The following is a 17,566-nucleotide window of genomic DNA, read 5'->3' on the forward strand; positions in this document are numbered from 1 at the left end:
ATTTTTCAAAATTAGAATGTGTATAAACGATTGTCACCTGCGACTCGGTTTAGAACCAACCGGTTCATTGCAATGACACCGTGACGTCACAATTCGGTACTGAAAACGTCGATCCATATTTCACATCCGATTTTGAAGAAATTTCGTTTGTTACACTCAAGGCCGAATTGACAGCGGAACATGGTAGGATGAAAGTAAAAAACATATAAACCGAATGAAATTCAGCAACATTGGCCACGGCATGATTTTGTAGGGAGTTGAAGCCCCGCCCCTCCCCCACCGCCCCCGCTTACGCGGACACTGCATAATACTCATGGGGGGAAGGGGGGTATGCGCATTCTGGTCGTTATGCAAATGAAGAATTAATACAGTAACCGACTCATTATTCCTGTTGTGTTTCATTATCAAGTACTCAGGTTATGTGCCATTGTTGCAATCTATGGTGATTCAGTGACAATTGATTTCCTTATGTAAAAAAAAACATACATTGGATAATAGAATTAAAAAAGAATTATAACTGTTTTGTGGAAATAAGCGAGACTCTTTAAAAGGTGTGTAACTTCTTAAACTCATATAGATTACTGAAGCGACGACGTCGGTTGCCATGGTGCCATGGCGGCCTGGTTCTAAGCAAGTGAACCCGGAAGTATTGCGAACTGCTCATATCACAAAGCACGTGTTTCTCAGGAAAAGAAGGTTGCTATCGGAATTTCATCGCTTGCAACCTCACAATAATGGTAACAACCAGGGACAAACACATCATCATTTTTCAAAATTAGAATGTGTATAAACGATTGTCAGCTGCGACTCTGTTTAGAACCAACCGGTTCATTGCCATGACACCGTGACGTCACAATTCGGTGCTGAAAACGGCGGTCCATATTTTACATCCGATTTTGAAGAAATTTCGTTTGTTACACTCAAGGCCAAATTGATAGCGGAACATGGTAGGATGAAAGTAGAAAACATATAAACCGAATGAAATTCAGCAACATTGGCCACGGAATGATTTTTAGGGGGTTAAAGCCCCGCCCCTCCCCCACCGCCCCCGCTTACGCGGACACTGCATAATACTCATGGGGGGAAGGGGGGTATGCGCATTCTGGTCGTTATGCAAATGAAGAATTAATACAGTAACCGACTCATTATTCCTGTTGTGTTTCATTATCAAGTACTCCTACATGTTATGTGCCATTGTTGCAATCTATGGTGATTCAGTGACAATTGATTTCCTTATGTAAAAAAAAACATACATTGGATAATAGAATTAAAAAAGAATTATAACTGTTTTGTGGAAATAAGCGAGACTCTTTAAAAGGTGTGTAACTTCTTAAACTCATATAGCTTACTGAAGCGATGACGTCGGTTGCCATGCTGCCATGGCGGCCTGGTTCTAAGCAAGTGAACCCGGAAGTATTGCGAACTGCTCATATCACAAAGCACGTGTTTCTCAGGAAAAAAAGGTTGCTATCGGAATTTCATCGCTTGCAACCTCACAATAATGGTAACAACCAGGGACAAACACATCATCATTTTTCAAAATTAGAATGTGTATAAACGATTGTCAGCTGCGACTCTGTTTAGAACCAACCGGTTCATTGCCATGACACCGTGACGTCACAATTCGGTGCTGAAAACGTCGGTCCATATTTTACATCCGATTTTGAAGAAAATTCGCTTGTTACACTTGATTTGCTTCCCCTATTTCATTCAAATTTATTTTCTTGGTGTTGGACAGGTCCTTAAATTATTTTTTGTGACCGACCGATTCAAAAGGGTCGAAGATAAAAAGATACCCAAACATAACCACTGCAGCTGTAAGACCGTCCTCTACCATGGAGGGTTGTATTTGATTGAATATTGTCATAGTTCTATCAGACATTTCATTCCTACCAAGCAGTTACAACCTTTAAGAAAATAATGGACGTTCAAACACAATTAATTTCTAATGCCTGATACGATACTTATTACTCTATTTTGTTGTATCTTTTCATTGAACTTTTACATTGTTATTATCTTGTTTAGAAACAAGCAATTATTTTAATGTGTTATACGAAGTTGAATCGTATGTAAATAGAGTAACTACATTATTTGTTCCAAACGTAATCTAAGCAGAGAAATGCAAACATCCTAATATGTCTATTAAAAACATTATAATTTTATATTGCTCATTACATAATTGGGTTGATGTCCTGTTTTGTAGCATTTTATATACTGTAGAGATTGATGGGATGCCGAAATAAAAACAAAAACCCATGAGTTTCTATCATCTCATAATTTCATTCAATTTTTCATATCACTTTCCAATTTCCCGCGATGGCATATAATGTTTTGTTTGTTCATCTTGACATAATAAGCAAATACAGTACAATCATTCAAACTGGTTATGAATGGAAGATGCCGTCGAAAAAGTTTGTAGAGAGATTGAATGCATGAGATGAGCGCTGAAAGGCAGCTCGAGCTCAAGCTGGGGGAAGTAATAATGACATCGCACCTCGGAATAGAATATTTATACATAAATGGCGCTTTATATATATGCCTATTATTATTATTGTAGAGTGCATTTTCTAAAATATTATGATAAAAAAATCAGAAAAAGGAAAAACCTAATTGCCTGCAAATTGCACAAAATTAAAGAGAAATAACACGAAAGAGATCAGGATCACCATTTTTGTCAATACAGGGCAGTAAAATGAATGCGAAGTACGTGACAAACATGCGTGGTAAACCTAAAACTGGCGTGCAGGAAAACTGGTTAATCAGTCATAAATGGTTCTCTAATGTTGAATAAAAAAACGGATTATGTTCAACAATCTCTACATACTCACAATATTGCTTGTTGCTGTATTGTATCAAATCACATGGTATCTGATGTAAATAGTTTAAAAGGGGTGTCTGTATATTATTACAAAACGTCATTATATTATTTGTTCATTGCTTTTTCTGTGAATTGTTACGCATTACGGTAGTCATTTACTATGGCCTGCAAAAAGAAGTTTGAAATGAAATGTGGCTCACACATTGGTCTTAAGGTAAAAATTTGCAGGAAATAATGTTTCCCTACGTCACAAATCGTGTTGCCGTGCTAACTACTTATCTCAAAAGTTATGCAAAAAATGTACTAGTTCATCCGTTTGTAAACAGTTATCATGATATGTATCTCACACTTTAGTCTTGGGGTAAGAAAAGTTAAGATATATATGTTCATGTGTTGGAAACTGTTGATATGGTAACAAAACACAGGTGGGGGAATTGGCAACCTACATCGATAGTTCTAGTTCTTATGTTTGAAGTCTACAAGGGCACACAATGTCGTATATATATTTGTATGATTATAACCTTACAACGTAAATTGATTAAATTTGTATATAGTTTGTTAAAAAAGTGTCTAAGACTCTGTCTGCTCCGGGTATTATCATATATTGATCATCAAGAGGTTACATTAATCTTCCACTAAAGTTAATGTACTTGAGTTATAGTATAAGAGTGTTTTAACGTTTAACATTGTGCTAATCCGAGGCCCATTTCCGATGTTTAGTTTAGTTGAATACTCGAGTTCAAGCCAACAGAAACAAAGATTTTTGCTGTTGAGGCAACATGTAACATACTGCATAGAAATCCAATCAATAGATTTGTATTCTAAGTATGCTTTTAAAGAAAAAGCCCAAATAATAACTAAAAAGTTGGACATGATCGCATGTATATATACTGTGTTTTCTAACAACTATACAATGTCATTTACTTTTTTTAAAGGGCGAGAAGGGGAAGAATGTTGCTGAAAGATTAGTGTGTTTATGACGTGTGTTACATACTGGTTACTAAGTGCTTATTGTCCCTAACAAACATCGTGTGTGTTGTTGATAAATAATTGATGAGTGTAAGTGACGCCTGGATTTAGCCCTGGAATTGGATTCGATCCTACGACCTGATAATTGACAAAGAAGAATCAGAACCACTGCCATGACTACTAGTCTCTGTTATCATCCAGGTTTATGTAGACTCGGTGAAATTTTTTTTCGCATACTCTATATTGCTTATTGTCTTGTGATTATTTTTAATTTTTAATTTATGTTTATATTGCTGAGTGAAAATAACGCCTGAGGTAAGATTCGATCCTACGACCCGACGATTTAAATGGAAGAATCAGAACGACTATTATTATCTGTTATCATCCAGGCTTATTTTGCCTCGCTGAAATCTTTTATATTCCATATTGTTTAATGTTTTGTGATTATTTTAATTCGTAATTCATATTAATTTAAACATGTAGGCCTACTACTAGACATGATACTTCTGGTAAGATCGATTTCTATATAAATTTTGGATAAGTTTTTTAGATTTTTAGAACATGAATGATTCATTCTGTGGAGGCATATAGAAATACTTAATATTTAAATACATTTATTATTCATGATCGTTCTGTGAGTAATAATACAGTACTACAGAAGGTTTATTGCCCTAATTACCCATTTCTGCCCGTCACTCAAAATCTGTGTTTCTACTACATATCATAAATTAAATGATGTGTTACATATTCATTGTATATTCTTCATTTACTGAATAAAGAATACAAGAAACAAATAAATATTCAATATACATGTATTTATGTTGAAAAGTTGTTTCTACATGATTTAATAAAGATATTCTATGTACTGAGTTCTAGGCTCAAATTTACATTGCATAAACGAAGAAAAAACACGTTAAATTTGGCCCGTTGAAGTTTCTAACTGCTTGCTTTCGATATTATTGAGATTCGGTAGTGCCGCCTACCTACTGCAATTGTATAAATAAGTGTTCCCATCAGAGGACAATAAAAATATAACCACTGTGAATGCTTGAACGAACCCTGATCTCTTTTTTAGTCCAGGAAAAATAAGGTTTGACCTCAAATGAATTGTATCTGTATTATTGTATTTTTTAAACCGCAATACATTTCAATGAAGTCTCCAAAAAACATACTAACAGTCCAGAAAAATTCAAGTGGTGTAGGACGTCTAATTTGTATAAATCCAAAATGGCGGACATCGTAAGAACTTTTCATGATAATTAATAGTAGTAAAACCACTGATCTGATCATAGCACTTTTAAAAGTTATGATTAAGATATTAAACGTTCTCCAGTGTTACATTTATATATTACCATAGGCTTTATTCTACTATTAGAATACAAGTCAGACTTGACTTACATGTATACTGACTTTTAGAGGTCAATGACCTGAAAATATCAGAAAAGTGACGTTTAGCATCATCAGTTCTTGATAAATATTGTTATGATGCAAACAAAATTATTCAATATTGACTTTCGGGGAATCCTGATATTCTAGAATAAAATTTGTGTATCATACATTTTGACCCCAGACCTCTGACAAAGGTCAATGACCTTAACTTACTACATGTATAATATTGACACTTTATAGCATCATTGGTTTATGATAAATATGCTTCTCGTGTAAATTTGCAATACATTCATTTCAGCATGTAGATATTGTAATGCATTTCCATGAGGTCTCCAAAATGACAAACTAAAAGTCGAGATAAACCCATGTCGCGGAAAGACGTCTAATTTGAATAAATCCAAAATGGCAGCCATCGTGAGAACTTTCCATGATTATTAGTAGTAGTACCAGCACTGGTCTTATCATATGACCTTAAAAATTATGATTAAAGCATTTAACGTTTACCAGTATTATATCTTACATAGGATTCATTTTAAAATTAGGATGCAGGTCATATTTGACCTCTGCTGACCTCTAAAGGTCATTGTCCTCAAAATATATATATAAAATATGTTATACATGTACATGTACGTTTGCGTTAGTTGATTGGTGAGATATGTTAGCTCTTCATGATTTCCTAAAAAAAATCTTAAAATGTCAATTTTCTAGTCTGAATATCGAAAATTTTCAGCTCGCGCTCCGCACTTGCATCATTTGAAGAGTTTAGTTGCAAAAGGGGTTAGTTCCACTTTGGAACATTCCGAGAAAAAAACATGTTCTTTTATTCTCACTTACTGCAATTTTTTTATGAGAAACTAAATTGTCATGATGTACTATCCTATCATGTGAACATAAAATTGGGTATAAAATAAATCTACCTGTCTTCATTTTTTTCTATATATTCTTTTAAAATATTATCACTCAGGACCTAACACCTTTTGCAAGTAAACTGAAATGAATTCTTTTATTCACGTTTTCATATCAATTTGATAATTTCCTTGTTTTCATCAGAGCGAATTAAAATATAAAGGTTTTGAGACGGAAAACAATAAAATTTATGAACAATGGACCAAACCCCTTTTGACAAATGAGCTCTTCACGAGAGTTTGTTTGCGAAAGGGGTTAGGTCCGCTCCAAGAAAATCATTTTTTTTATTCTCCCATATTGCAATATTGTTATGCAAAATTAAATTTTCACGATATCCTACCATGAGAACATTACATTGGGTATAAAATAAATCGTCCTGTCTTCATATTTTTTTAAAATATTCTTTTCAAAAAATAATTCTGTGTGGAGCTAACACCTTTTGCAACTAAACTGAAATGGACCTAGCCCCTTTTGAAAAAAGGGATCACATTTCAATGGAACTTCAACTTTTTGCGGTATCATCTTACAGAGCTATACGTTAAGACCAAAAGAAAAAAAATCAAATTTGATGAAAAAATGACCTAACCCCTTTTGCAAGCGAGCTCTTCATTCGTATAATGAAATGCTTATGGTCTTAGTGAATTCCTACGAGCAAGCATTAGAATGCCTCTTCATGTTTGAATTTCAGAAATTTTCAGCTGGCGCTTAGCGCTCGCAATATTTGAATTATCATGTTCATGGCTACAATGACTACAAAAAGTGCTTCATGTTTTTTAAAAATAATTCTGACGAAATAAGGAAGTGCTTGGCGCTCGCATTAGATAGCTATGGTCAGATGCACTTCATGGTTTAAAAAAAGTCCTTAAAGTGTCCCTGCTTGGGTTCAATATATGCAAAAAATAATCAGCCTGCGCTTCGCGCTCGCATTGTTTGTGTAGTGAGACAGGTATGTGTCATGACTATAAACATTTGCTTATAATGTCTCTTTTTAGGTCTAAATTCAGCTCGCACTTTGAGCTCACATTGATTGATCAATGAGATACATATCCGTTTAATGCCACAATTCTTAAAATTTCTTTCTCATGTCAGTACAAGCCTTCCTGGTAATTGAGCATGCTTCGCGTGCCCACTAAGTGACTCCAAATTTTTGCTCATGCCCCCAATGCCGAGACCCACGGTACGCCACTTTAAGCAATACAAAAGAGATAAGAAATGCAGTGGGCAGCTATCGTAAGCAAACTGCATGAGAGAATAGCAACCGGGTGGGAGTGAGCTACATGAAAACAGTGAGAGAAACAATCACGGGTTTATATTGTAAAAGTATATTATTTAAAATGTTAAGACAAAAGCGGAAAGGGTAAAAAGGGCGAGGTGAAGTGAGTGAGTGTGTGTGCACGTTTAGGTGAGAGTTTTACAGGTACCTGATACGAGTTATCTCTTTAACAAAGCTTTTAGGGGGGGACATAAATAAAGTTTGTATGATATCATTAGGTTAACTTCCAAACGTCTGGACGGTGATGACGTAATGTTTTGTGCAATGATCATTTATGTAATTAACAATCATTTCATCATTTGTTCAAATCTTTTTGTGTCCAGTATACTCTCTGAGAAATTTTAGAAATTGATTTTTGTTTGTTCCTTGTAAAGAATTATGAAGAAACGGGTTTTCTTTAGAACCAATTTTGTTCGTAAGGGAACCCTTTCTGCTTCTTTATACAACCTCTTGAATGTTTGAAGGTGTAAAAAACACCCAGAAGGTTGTATCATGGACAATTTAAAACTCTCGAGATTTTCCACGCTACTGATAGCCCTATAAGCTGCACAATGGACCTTTAATGGTTTCAACCTAAACGGTTCTTGAAATGAAATCCAACTCAAATAAACATTTTTTTTTAGAGGAAAAATATAAAAAATAGACAAGTTGATAGATAAAAGTTTGATTGATATAGGACCACCAATAATAAACTTATAAACTTTTAAGATTTGTTTGGTAATCACTGCATTCATGGAGACTTCAAATTGCCACATATGTGAAGGCATAGTTATGTAAGGCAAGGACTACTCCTCCATTCACTCCATTACATAAAATGACTAAAATGTCACGTTTTTCAAAAGTTATATTTCAAATTTATATTTTTTTTTCATGAGAACATAAAACGATAAGCTACCTGAGTTTTATTTTGATTACTGCCCCAGGGGAGTGGGTACTTTGGAGAAAACCACATATCCCTAATTATAAAGTACATGGCCTGTGGGATAGTTGTACTTGCCACTTATAATTTACTTACCCACTTGTCAATTTGAAATCTTAATAGTCTCAGGGAATTCGATTTGAAAGCAGCCATAACTTTATCATTGCTTGTCCGATTTCTTTCAAACTTTCACCATTCTGTTTTATATATATATTTTCCTTTCCCACAAAACATTTTATGACCATGGCTGGATTCCCCTTTAAGGAATGTAAAGAACAATTTTATACTTCTCTGAAGAACCTTAAAAAATATCAAATACGCGAAAACGATATCTTTATTTTCACAAAATGCTTCACGAGAATATAAAAGCAGGCCTATACGCGTATATTTCGAAATTATTTTCAAGTTCAAAAAAATTGTTTTAAGATTGGATACACAAACACGTAAAATAAACATATAGCATTGCATGTTATACTCAAAATGCTGAGTTGGGAATGCAATGTTTGCTTACACTATAAACGCCTCATAACGTTTCTCTACCACTGATATCCATATTGCTGGAAAGAGCAACAACACGACCTTTAGAATCCACCGGAAACAGAAACGCATCGCCAATAGAGTCAACACTATATTCAGAATGGAGGACGAGAAGTAAAAGAATGTAGATAGAAGTAAGACTGTGGATTACCACGTCTCAAAAGGAACATATCAAATACAGATATTATGTCTGATCACCTTTAGGGATTGCTCATTAATGATAATAGCTAGTTTTTATGTAGCGCTTTTCCCCATAATGGCCCAAAGCGCTTTACCGTTTACAGCTTATTATTACCCCGGTCATCAGATCCCTGCATGCTCGCCTGCAATGTATGCACCTTCTCCGTTCCCTTGGGAGCATTCCAGAAAGAGTGCCAAGACTAAATTGCTAGTAATACTCCATTGGCTTTCGAATCCTACCGGGTACCCATTTAGCATATGGGTCGGCAGTGGCAAAGTTGTATTGACGCCTTGCCAAAAGGGACGGTAGACCGCGGTGGGATTCGTACACACGATCGTATGTTTTTCAAGGCTAGAGTCAGAACACTTACACTACGGCCCTTCCACAAAAAATACAATATGTGACTTTAAAATCTACAAATCCTAGTCTTGGCCAATGAATTCAAACTAAAGAGGGATGACCAAATACAATACTGGGAAAAAAAATATCTGGATAGACCGACATCGCGCTTTTTAAGGCCCCTTAAGAATTGCTCCAAAGGTCAAGGGTGCACAAAGTTCTCTAAACTTTTTCTCTTGCTTGTGCGTGCGCATACGTTTTTTTAGGTGTGGTTATGACTCAATGTTCTGTTACTGGATTGCTCTTTCTGAAGATTCAGTTAAGGGTATGCGGCAACAAGCACCGAGCTCTATGTCTTTCCAGCTATTTGTTCTCGATACTTGTAGTCTCGACGCGTACTTGAAGACCTGGCAATTACCTTGGATTCTTCACTGAGAGTTTAAGATTCTGGACTGGGTATAATCTCAGCTTTTGTTCGCTCTTGCACCTAATTTATGTACGTTCGATAAAATTGACAACTTGGAACTCTTCAAAGCTGTTTACAGTTATGTAAGACCATATTTTGGTCGGACAGTTTGTTACCAGCTGTTATATAAGGATATGCCTCCTTCAGTTTTCACAGCGAGATATTGATACATGCCGAAAGTCATCGTCACGACAGACAGGTATCTTACAAAGTCAGTTTTTCTTCATGGCATTATTATGAAGGTTGAAAGAGAATTGTGTGAATATTTCATATCGTGTTTGATAACAATAAACAGTACTGATTAGATCGATTTTTAACATATCCTTCTTATACAAAAATATAGACCCCGTGTTTCCTAACTTTTAGAAGGAAACAAAATGTAGATCTACCTGTAGGACTAGCCTAGACTTTTTCATATCACATTCTTTTTCGTCAAAAAATGTATATTAAAAATGTCCCATCAGTTTGAAGTTCTCTTGTCTGGTCTATGAATATCAAATAATTGGTTTGTTGATATATCCCGGTAGATTTACCCCCTGCATATTTTCGTAACGTTTTATAAAAAAATTCCATACCTGGGGCCCGTTTCATAAAACATTTGCCGCAGCGGCAACTCCCATTTTCAGCGGCAAATCTGTGTTTCTGCGGCAAATCTCAAAACAGCGGCAAGTTACCGTTTCATAAAACTTTGCCGCAGATACTTTCAGCGGCAAATGACAATTTCTGCGGCAATATTTGACGCAGCTATTTGAGCTGCGTCAAATATTTGCCGCAGATACTTTCAGCGGCAAATGACTATTTCTGCCACAAATTTGACGCAACTATTTGAGTTGCATCAAATATTGCAGCAGAAACAGTTTTTTCATCAAAATATCAACAATTTGGAGGGCCTAACAGCCATATTGCTCAATTTTTTGATGATTTTGATTTGATAAATTGCTTTTTGTCATTCTAAATAGAAAATACAGGTATTTTTACTCATTGACAAATAAAAAGTAGATATTTATTGAATCATCATTCTTTCTTTTTAAAGTAAAATTTATTTCAATAAATAGATACATAGGAACATCCATTGTGTTCCTGCAAAATTACTCTTTCAAAAAGCTTTTCTTTATCCTGTAAAAGAATGAATAAATGATGTCTCATTTTGTAAAAGATGTTGCGCCATTGGCTTTTGAGTTCAAATAAGATTCATTTCATAAGTGCTGTTTTTGCTGCTGTTGGTTTCTGCTGATGTGTTTGTTGAATTCCCGGAGTGGTTGTTGAACATCTTGATGTTGTTGAGGTTGCCAGTGTGGTTTTTGCAGATATTGTTGATGCTGCTGTAGTTGTTGGTATTGGTCAATGTAGTCGTTACATCTCCTGTGTGTTTGCTGCTGTTTTTGCTCCTGCTACTGTTCATGTGATTGAAGTACCTGAAATAGTAATTAATTTATAATGCATGAAAGCAAGATACTAAAGTTATTCCTAATTTCACTTTCACTGTTAACCCTTAATAGAGTGGGGGGGGGGGGTGAAGGCACCTTTTGATACTTTGCAAGATTTATCCAAATGGACAAGATCCTCAGGCACCCCCCCCCCCCCCGGATGACTTACTAGAATAGCCTCATCTAGTAAGATGTATTAACAGGATTTTGTACTCATTATAGGTGCCATGAGCCTAATTACATCAGGAGGGCTCAAGATATTCGTTCGACCCAACCCATTCGAATTTTTTTCAATTTGATGTGGCTGATTGACAAAACTGTATGAATATGATTCAAAATCTAACACTGATTCTAGAAATGGTAACTACTGAACTTCCTTCGCCCAAATTGGGAAGATAAAAAATTGACTTGGAACTATTTTTTTGACTGGCGGACTAATTAGGGCTATTTTACTGTTTGAGTCGATGAATTTGACCCATTCATAGTTATCTTCATAAATGGCAATTTATTTTTAAAATGAGCTGGCTACGCTACCCTTTCCTGGTCAGATATGGAATGCCAGATATATATCCTATCCAATGGTAGTAAACATTCCACCCTCTAATTTCACATTTATTTTTTATGAATTTTTCAAAAGTGCCATTTTAACACACAAGTCTATGGGGAATGTTTTACGCGCGTGACACCTATATTCAGTTGATTTTGTATGAACTCAATTCATCAAATGAATGTAAAGGGTCTACCAGAAAAAAAAAATTCTGTGAGCTTCTTCGGGTAATCTTTCTGAGTCCTTTTACTCCTTTACTGGAATATTAATAATTAAAAACATGAAGTGAGTTTGACAGTAATTTGACATGTTGCATCTTTATAGGTGGTAGTGGTGGGGGTCAATCATTATAGAAATGCAGAATATTCATGTACATGTACCAATTTGGCAAGAGAAAGCAAGTCACATTATCTACCAATGATTGATATTGGTTTGTTACTTTTGCAGCTGAAAAAAAAATTTCATCAACACCTCAAACTTAGAGTTTAATTCTAAAATTTGGATTCTTGACAAAGAGCAAATCAAGAAGACAAAAATCATTCAAATTGTTATGTGACTTACTTCCTATGCCAAAATGAATCAGAATTATAAATAAGTTTAACTTACGGATAAATCACATTTCTAGGCTCTTTGTCTGGCGCTCCAAACCCTTCAGTCGTTGATTTTGGCATGGCTTGTCTTTCCGGAACTGCGGACAAAGCCTCACCTGAAGGAATAAATTAAATTGAAATTTTCAAAAAGTAGGTTTTTGTCAGGGGGGGGGGGGGGGTGGGGGTAAAGGGTTCAAGATGGGTTAATATGAACAAAAATGCAACATGCAACAGTAAATAATATATAAGGAATCTCTGGTTGAGAAACGTCACTTCATGCAATTATTCCTCATAATTTATCTTGCACACACATATACACATAGTGAGGATGGGTGAGGGGGAGAGAGAGCGAGCATCGTCATCGTACATGCAAAAAGTATTAAATCCTTCACTGGCGTATAGATGGGGGCCATGCCCCCCCCCCCCTGTTTCACGACCAAGAAAAAAAAGGAGAATAAGAAAGAAAGGGAACGGGAAAGGGTAAAATAGAGAAGTATTTACTGAATATTATTACATCAAAATCTTTCCAAATATTTGATTTCTGTATTAAAAAGTTCAAAAATTTTGCTCTCTCACATCTTTGGAGAACTTTTGTTCCATCCGCCATATTTAGTCCTCTCAAAATATTTGGCTCATTACGCCACTGAAATCCATTGTAGGAATTTTATGTTTGCTTAATGTAAACATAATCTAACCCTAATAAGACTGCAAGGGTATTTTTGAGGCAGGAAAGATTGGCGGAAGGGGGGTGGGGGCCCTCAAGATTGACCGTTAATTGTGCAATTGTGAAGAAATGCAAAATGCCTGCCACAGATGACAAAATTGTATATTTGATCATTCTAGAATTATTTAAATTTATTTTTAATAAATATATTTTACTAAATCATGCATGAAATTAGAAGTTGGCTGGAAATCTATAAACAAATCCCTTAAAGTTTTTTTTTGTTCAGACACATAAAAATCAAATCCCTTTCATCTGTATTTTTTTCCTTTCTGAAGTATTTCTTTGTTTTTTATACTTTTTATATTGTTGACAAAATTTTCTGATCATAAGCACCATGAAATTAATTGATTTTAATCAGTAAAATAAATATTAACCAGTATGATGCAATTATGAATTTTAGCTAGAAACAGATTTTGCATTGGATTTGTTCATGAAATCACATTTTAAAGCAATTCTGACATGTGTACTTACATGATGTTGCGTAATTTCAGAACCGGGTACCCAGGTGTCAAAAAATTTTGTCTGAAAACTCATGAATCTTTAAAAAAAAGGCATATAATGACGCGGCACCATCTTTCATGTTGTGGATTTAACATGAAAATTTTTGGACCCCCACCGCCGTTTTAGGGTTAAATCAGATTGCACATCATGATGGATTTTACTGATATTCATTCTGCAACCCATATTTCAAAGACTATCCATCATATCTAAAATTGATTTTTACCTGGGGCATTATGTTAGTCTCTGCATTTCTACAACTGTGGCCAAATATTCTAGAAGTTCATTAGATGGGCCCTTGGCATTTTTCTTATTGTAGGAGACCAACAAGCCCTGGCTTTGAAGTTCCTGGTCTATCCTTCTCCAGCTGCAATATCTGGTCAGTTGAGGACTTGGGGGCTTTGTGTCAGGAGTGGTCTTGGTAGTGGCGGTGGCAATGGTGATGGCAGTGGCAGAAGCAGACTTGGTGGTGGTGGCATCAGCAGCACTGATAGTGGTGGCAGCAGTGGTGGTAGTGACTGCAATTGCAGCATTGTTGATGGTGGTATACGCCTCATCACGGCCAAAATTTGCTCCTGCTGCCACGCTGCTGGTCTCCATCTATTATGTTTTAAGTAGAATAAACATGAAAACATTTGATTATAAACACATCAACTTCAGAACACTAGTATATTGATAATAAAACTTGTAGATATAGCAGTCAAAGCATAAAATGAAATTCCACAGAAGAGTACATGTACCTTCTAATAGAATTTCAGACCACCTTGAGGATGTTATGCTCAAAGCAAGGTTTTTATTTGACAACATTGGTCAAAGAGGAACATGGATTTAAATATCAGAACACAACTCGTATCATTGGTTGATCAATCGTACTGTACAATACCCCATTCAGATATACATTGACCAATTTCTTGTTGAAACACATATATGTCTTTGTTATCAATCTTGTAGGGTATAGAGTGCATGTTGATTCTATATTCAGTGTTGTATACCGAGGCTGGCCTCGGGACCAGAATTTGCATCCTCGAAGCCTGATGTCTTGGCCTCAGTCGCTCTATCTTGATGTCTCAGCTCCGAGGCCTGACAAATGCGGTCATTTCCAGCACATAAATTGTGTCTATCATCAACGCCATGTGCAATTTCTAATGCACACATTATTATTAGATCTAGATTCCACCCCCCCTCTGTATAGATTATATATACCGGTAATATATATATGGGCTATTCCACGGTTACTCACGTTACATTTGGAGACACCTTGACTCATACTTGGAGCTGTAACTCCATTATTATTGATAGGAACTAAACATCTCCGTATCACAACAAAGTACACAGTCTGACTATCCTTTGTATAAAAACAAAACTTGGGAAATTCTATTATGCTCCTGGCAAAGTTTGGAATGTGTCGGTTACTCACGTTACAGATTTGTCCCAACCTGTGGAATTGCCCATATGCATATTTTGCCTGTTTTTTTATTCTATTATTTTCAATTTTTTTATTTCATTTATTCATTTTTTTTTCTTGGGGGGGGGGTCAATGGTCAATTGAATTTAACAAAAAACATGCAAATAATGCTCTGAATAGCCCTTTATTCCCTTCATTTTTGTTACTTTGAGCCCTAAATGTGCATGCGCCGGGTCAAGCTAGGGCTTATCTTGTTGCCCGAGTCGAGTTCTACAAGTTAGGACACGTGATTACCCCGGCTAGGCTGTCGGAATACCCTTTAGGCCTCTCTCAAATAAAATTTAAAAAAATTTCATACCCTTTTATTCACTGACTTTTGTCCCCTGAAAGTCCTCGTATTAGGGCAAGCCAGTGATTTTATGGTTGCCCGAGACGTGCTGCACCTTTTAAACCCCCTAGCTAGCTTTCAAAACCCCTAATTTTTAAATATCGAATATTGAATATCCGTCCAACTTCACACGCATTTGAATATCGAACCTGAATATCAAACCAACTTCACAGTTTGAATATCGAATATCCAACCAACTTCCTGCCGGTCAAATTTTTGCTAACTCACAGCTTTAAAAAAAAATTAATTTTGCCTTTTTTTTATTACTGTCTGGCCACCAAACTTTTTATACTCGCAAGCCACCCCCCCCCCCCTGAAAACTTTAAGAAAAACAACCCCTCACAGTTACAGAGCTTGAGTACAATATTTGTGTAAGTTAACCCTCCCCCCCTGCCCCCTCAACTTAAAAAAAAACATGCCCAAGCCGAGGCCAAACATGAGCGTGAACATCAATCTATTAACCCATTCATGATTCTCGAGACTTGACTGTATTTTTGTCGCCCACAACAACCCAAGCCACAAAAAAAGGCTCACTCTCACACAGCTGTTCACATATCGCACTGAATTAGGTAATTAAAGACTTAAGTCAGAAAGAAAGACAGATGCAACTCAAGACAGTCGCAACGCCGCTCATTCGAGCTCCACCCCACACACATCAACACTACTGCCGTGTACTACGCCGAAGCTCCGGGATAGCGAGCACTCGGCATCTCGATGATACCTCCACGATATCCCCGGGCAAAATGCATGTTTACCTCGTAGAAAACGATGGAAATATGACATGTATTATCAATGTCATTCTTTCGGAAGTGATTTATTTATTACTTTATCAAATGATGTAATAATTATATAAATACGATAAGTAGAAAGTACTTACATCTCCGATTCAAATTTTCCGTAAATTCTGTCACCATCAAAATTTTCTCGCAGACGACGTGTGTGAAGAAAAAACCCGGCTGTTATTAGCTGCATATCAGGCTCGTTCACGAACTATTTTTCATTTAATTATTTTTATTTACGATAACAATTTGTCATTGCTTTTATGAAACGGATATTTGCAACTATGACAAGTTGCCATTGCAATAACAAGATTTGCCATAGATATGGGAGATGTTACAGTTGCAAGTCAAAAGTTTTATGAAACGGGCCCCTGACTGACTATGGGACATGTTATATTTGTAATTGAAATGTGTAATTAACCTAATATATTTTTCTCAAACGTCTAGAAAAGCATTATAAAGGTTTGTACTTTTAGAGAAAAAATTCCTAGTTAGATAACCAGGCGTAACTTGGGAGAACTTTGCAATAATGTATCGGTTTTGCAGAAGAGAGACTTTGAAAGTTTAGAACATAAATTTTAATTTTAAAATTGAATTTAGTCCGATTACCTTTTTATGCTCTAATGCTTGTTTAATATTGTCGGTTTTCATCTGAATCAACTTGTTGGAGATATAGCTGTATTTGTTTGCTCGGTGATATTACTGAAGAGATTAAATCGTTTTAATGAAAAATATATATGAAAATAGTAATAAGGATGAACATGACGATTGAAGCAGCAACCCGAAAAATTACTGCTATTATCAGAAAAAAAAGTATGTATTATCCGACGGTTACTACGGGAACTGTGGTTCTTAGCAAATTCAAGTCATAGAAAGTTGTTGGATCTGAGCATTTTTTCAAATCTGGATCTGACTAAGGGTGCAATAGGAGAGAAAAGAGATGAAAAATATGACAGAGGTTAGAAAAAGAGGTTAAGACAGATTAACGGCCCGTTTTTGTGGTCAAAATATTCAGAATAAAAAAATGAGTGTTTGTAGACAACACATATTTTCTATTTTCATGAAAATAATGTCAGCTTTTTGTACTATTTTAGCCTTCCAAAGTGCCTTAGCATGCACAGCCCTCGGGCTTAGCCCTACACCGTTAATGAATGAATATCTGTGTGAAGTACTCTTTCACGCCAATGAAGGAAATCGTTTCATTACAATAGCATTATTAGATGGGTCAATATACGAACAAATATATCCTTACCCGGAACAAATTTCAACCAATGGTTTTTCAACTGTTTTTGTTAATTCTTGACCTCAGGAATGATGTACCGAAATCCGCGTCCGGGAAGGTAGTTATTTTTAAGATGGCATCCGAGTTTGCCTCCATTCACTGAAAATCCACCCAGGAAATATGATTTCG

General features: G+C 35.8%; 1 long non-coding RNA gene across 1 annotated transcript; it reads right to left on the minus strand.

The window, feature by feature from the left end:
• Positions 1-11,021: 11,021 nt before the first annotated feature.
• Positions 11,022-16,524, minus strand: LOC121414363. Its single transcript, XR_005969847.1, has 4 exons — positions 16,254-16,524; positions 13,810-14,183; positions 12,378-12,477; positions 11,022-11,212 (listed from the first exon to the last, which is right to left on the minus strand). It is a non-coding gene; the product is annotated as an uncharacterized LOC121414363 (long non-coding RNA).
• Positions 16,525-17,566: the final 1,042 nt, after the last annotated feature.

This window comes from Lytechinus variegatus, chromosome 4 (genome assembly GCF_018143015.1).
Source record: "Lytechinus variegatus isolate NC3 chromosome 4, Lvar_3.0, whole genome shotgun sequence".
NCBI lineage: Eukaryota > Metazoa > Echinodermata > Echinoidea > Temnopleuroida > Toxopneustidae > Lytechinus > Lytechinus variegatus.